Raw genomic sequence first — 5,354 nt, forward strand, 5'->3', positions numbered from 1 at the left:
CAATCCCAGGGGACATGCAGGAGGCAGCCAATGGATGTTTCACTCTCACATCAATGTTTCTCTTTCTCTCTCCCTCTCCCTTCCTCTCTCTCTATAAATCAATAAAAAAAATATTTTTTAAAAAATCTACAGATTACTGAATTAATAAAGTTATGAAATATAACATAAGATTAAGAAACCCATGAATAATAAATATTCAATATATTTTTTAAAGATACTATTTACAGAAACAAAAGCAACTATAAAGATACCATTTTCAGAGTCAAAAACTGTGAAGTACTTTAACAAGTGGTTCAAAGATTTTAAAAGACACACAAGTTGAAGGGAAGGGGGAGATTAATAGGTGGAGCACAGAGGATTTTTAGGCAATGAAAATACTCTATGATATTATAATGATGGCTATATGTCATTATATATTTGACTAAACCCATAGAATGTACAACACCAAGAGTGAAACCTAATGTAAACTATGGACTTTGGGTATTAATGACATGTCAATGTAAATTCATCAGTTATAACAAATGCATCACTCTGGTGGGGTATGATGATGGTGGGGGAGGCTTTGCATATGTGGGGGCAGGGTGTATGTGGGAAATCTCTATACTTTCCTCTCAATTTTGCTGTAAACTTAAAACTGCTCTAAAAATTGTCTTTAAATTTAAAAAAACACACACACAACTTGGGAATGTTCTGGGGTAGGGAAAATTTTCTTAAGTAAGAGACAATATGTGTTAATAATAAAGAAAATTATTTACATATTTTACTATATTAAGGTTAAAATTTTTTGTTAACAAATACACCATAAAGAAAGTGAAAAGACAGGTAACAAACTGAGAACATATTTGTGCAATTCATGTAAATCACAAAGGATTAGTATTGGGAATATATATAAGAATATGTCAATAAGAAAAAGACAACCCAATATAAAGAGTAGCAAATAAGAGGAGAATGCGCATCTAATATGTAAAAGAGCAAAATATAAATGACATTTCACAGAAGAGGATATACAAGTAATTAATAAAATAGAAAAAAGATGAAACATTTCCTTAATAATTAGAAAAATGCCAACTAAAACCAATCAGATACCATTACTTATTTTCCAGATTGGCAAAAATTAACACATCTGAAATACCAAATGTTGATGAGGATTTGGAACAGCAGGAATGCTGTTGTACTGGAAACAATTTAAAAAACACTTGGTGGGAGTATAACTGGAAACAATTTTAAAAAACACTTTGGCTCTATCTGGCAAAGTTGAGTTTGCATGAGCAGAAAGAAACCAGTATAAAATTATTTATAGCAGCATTGTTTCTGAGAGAAGAAACAAAAACTAACAAACAAAAAATCATGTAAACACTCTAATTGTTCATTAATAGGTAAATGGATTTTTTTAAAGTGGCATGTTCAAAGAATTATGTTCTATACAGCAATAAAAGAGTGAACATCGATATGGGTGGATCTTAGAAACAGGACATTGTGTGAAAAAACAAGTCACAGACTACTTGGAGTATGAACCTATTTATTCAAAGTTCAAGAACAAATAAAATTAAACAACATACTGTGAAGGATACTATATTAATTTGCTAGGACTGCCATAACAAAGTACCACAGATTGGGTGGATTAAACAGCAGGAATGTATTTTCTTATAATTCTGGAGGCTAAAAGTCCAAGATCAATGTATGAGCAGAAATGGGTTCTTTTTTAAAAATATATATATATTATTAATTTTTTACAGAAAGGAAGGAAGATAGATAGTTAGAAACATCAATGAGAGAGAAACATCCATCAGTTGCCTCCTGCACACCCCCTACTGGGGATGTGCCCGCAACCAAGGTACATGCCCTTGACTGGAATTGAACCTGAGACCCTTGAGTCCACAGGCCGACGCTCTATCCACTAAGCTAAACCTGTCAGGGCAGAAATGGGTTCTTTTGAGGCCCTTCTCCTGCGGATGGCTGCCTTCTCCCTATATCTTTACATGTCCTTACCTGTGTGCATGTCTGTGTCCAAATTTCCTCTTCTATAAGGACACCAGTCATATTGAAGTTAAGGCCCACCCTAATGACCTCATTTTAACTTAATTATCTCTTTAAAGACCTTATCTCCAAATACAATCATATTCTGAGGTACTGGGGGGGGGGGGGCATTAGTACTTCAACCAATGAATTTTGAGGGAACACAATTTAGCTACACACACACACACACACACACACACACACACAAAGTTATAATAAAAAGCAAAAAATGATTAAATAGATCATCAAAATAGTGGGTCTTCTTGGGGCTGGGTGAGAGATGAACCCAGGAAAAAGCACATAGGAGACTCCAATGGTCTTTGTGATGCTCTGCTTATGTGAGTGCCCTGATGCTCATTTATTGTGTCCATTAGGTATGTTCTTTTGTGTGCTTGAAAACTTCATAATAATAAACTTCTTTTTAAAAAGAAACTAGAAGATACTTATATCAGGACAGCTTGTGCATGCAACAGGAATCTAACCAAGTTAGCTTAGAAAATGTGTTGGCTCAATATCTGAGAATATTAGAAATCAAGATGGCTTAAACGTAGATGGACCCTAGGACTCAAATGTTATCATCAGATTCCTCACCTGCTCACTCTCTCCTCTCTTGCATACTTCCCTCCACTGACAGAAAGAAGTTCCTTTGGTTTTGAGCACAAAATTTGCTCAGTTTACCTGAATATTTTTCATTGTTAATTGTCATTCACATTTAAATTATTTGGATTGCTTTACAATGAAATAGTAAATTAGTATCCTGGATAAATTTTTATGCCTCCCCAATGCTTTTAAATCTATAAATAAAGAACATTTCAGATTAAAGTTATGGTTTTCCTGTTTCCATAGCTAATTCATTTCAGACAATAATAGGGTCCTCAAGTTCATAGTCTCATAGTTTTGGAATATGTAGCTAAGTCTATAAAAGATGCAGAGTAAATTCCTGAACATGTGTTAATTGTGAAAGTTCCATACTAGCTCATCTTTTCAAAATTTGTACTATACCATAATTAGATAACAAATTCTAATATTCACATTTGTTTCTTTTGAAATATCCATAACCCAGAAAAAAGTAATTATGTGTAAATGACTAGATAAAATGTTTTCTTTTGAATTGGAAATGCGATCACTCTAAAAATCCAATCTCAAAAATACTGAGCTTCAAATTCTTACACTCAGAAAAAAATTACCAAGAAAAGAGAAATAAACAAAATAAGAAAAAAATAAAGAAAAAGAAAGAAAGAAAGAAAGAAAGAAAGAAAGAAAGAAAGAAAGAAAGAAAGAAAGAAAGAAAGAAAGAAAGAAAGAAAGGAAGGAAAGAAGGAAGGAAGGAAGGAAGGAAGGAAGGAAGGATGTGGGCTAGAAGGGGTCAATGGGGAAAAAAAGAGGGACATCTTTAATACTTTCAACAATAAAGATAATTTTTTAAAAAAGAAAAGAGAAATAAGGACCTTTACATGATGAAATGAAACTACTTTTGTTTGTTGTTGCAATATTAAACCTGAATGGGCTCATGCAAACTTGAAGAGAGATAACTTCAGGGCTTTCCTGCTTTATAAAGTGGTGGTATTTATACCTCCAGAAAGAGACAATAGATGAGATGACAATTACAGAGGGCTCTCATTGACAATGAAAACATTCAAGAAGATTTAAACAAAGCACCTGAAAGGATAGAATTGGATCGTATTTCTCTTCTTTATAACTCTTGAAGATATATTATTTTGCACACTGGTCCAAGAAGGAAAGAAATATTAAAAAGTAACTACAATACATTCAGAAGGCATTATACATGGTATGTACCAGAGACTCCATTTATTGAGCTCTTATTATGTGCCATGGACATGTTAAACTACAGTATATGCAATTTCTTCCACATTTTTCTCTGGCTTAATTGAATTTAACTAGGACAAAAACTTCTCTAAAGGAACAAAAAGTAGATCAGTGGTTGCCTGGGGGCAGAGGAGGGAGTGTAGATTGGATGTCATTTATTTTTGAAATTGGATTTTTGAGATTGATGGGCTTGCCTAATCAACAACAAACATTTTATAGTAGTCATTTACATATAATTTTCTTTTCAGGCTATGGTTGTTTCAAAAGAAAAACATAAATTTAAGAGGGAACTTTTTGGAGTAATGGTAGTGTTTTAAAACTGGATGGTGGCTTGCATGCTTCAGTGGTTGAGCGTAACCAGGAGGTTACGGTTCGATTCCCAGTCAGGGCACATGCCCAGATTGTGGGCTCATCCCCAGTTTTGTGCCTGCAGGAGGCAGCCAATTAATAATTCTCCCTCATCACTGATGTTTCTATCTCTCTCTTCCTCTCTGAAACCAATAAAAATATATTTTCAAATAAATAAAAAATAACTAGATGGTGGTTATGAATGACTTTTAAAAAGGTTTCCCCTCAAATCCTATGAATTTAAAAATATGGCCTGATGTGATACTGAAACTTTGAACAAGTGTTAAAAACGCTTCTGTGTACCCGCCTTTACATGAAATAGGTATTTGTGCATGAAAAAATGTTTCTAAAGAACAATTACAAAATTTGATCTATGTTTTCTTCACTTTTTATTTTACAGTTAATAATATATTGCTAGAATTTTTAAAACCCAAGCAAAATATTTATGTCTAGAATAAACATTTAATTCTATTTAGTAAACACGTTTTAAGGTGTCATGTTTAACTAATAATTACAGACACAGATACAAAAACATCTATCTTGGTTCTTGCAGTTTATGCAAATTTCATATAATTATTCTCTACAGAGAGTTCATTTAAAATAATTTTTTAAACTTTCATTTGCATTTATTTTATGCTGAATTTATTCCCGTGCCATTAGTTTTTGTTTCTTCAATTCCTTCTGGGGTATCTTTTTCTTCTGTGCCACCTCCTCTTCTGGTTTAGGAACCATCTGCTCTTTTTCAATAGGATCACCTCCATGTGGCAGGGAGAGTTTATGTGGGGGTTAATCAGCCCATGAGCTTTGTAAATTCTGCACCATTTCTTGGGGGTTTTGTTCACCAAGATGTGCTCAATGACCAGAGAATCTACATCTAAACCCTTAAATTCAGCATTACTCTCTGCACTTTTAAGCACGTGCAGTAAAAATTCAGCTCTCTTTTTGGGCCTCTGACCCTGTGTCCAGCCCCAATTTTTTGCCTGGGCACACCTACCAACTCCACCATTGTAAGGACCGAATGGCACACATTGCTCCTGCAAAGGGACATCCTTCAGATACTTGGTGGCTTTTTGAATATGCATATCCTCGATGGCCTGGGCAGTTTCACAAGTGTTCTTAAAGTGAACATGAAGACATGAACCTCTTGATTTGCATGGTTTTGT

At 34.0% G+C, this 5,354-nt stretch overlaps 1 pseudogene; it reads right to left on the bottom strand.

The window, feature by feature from the left end:
• Positions 1 to 4,833: 4,833 nt before the first annotated feature.
• On the bottom strand, positions 4,834 to 5,354 carry LOC106697552 (annotated as a pseudogene).

Source organism: Myotis lucifugus, unplaced genomic scaffold (assembly GCF_000147115.1).
Source record: "Myotis lucifugus unplaced genomic scaffold, Myoluc2.0 scaffold_83, whole genome shotgun sequence".
Classification (NCBI taxonomy): domain Eukaryota; kingdom Metazoa; phylum Chordata; class Mammalia; order Chiroptera; family Vespertilionidae; genus Myotis; species Myotis lucifugus.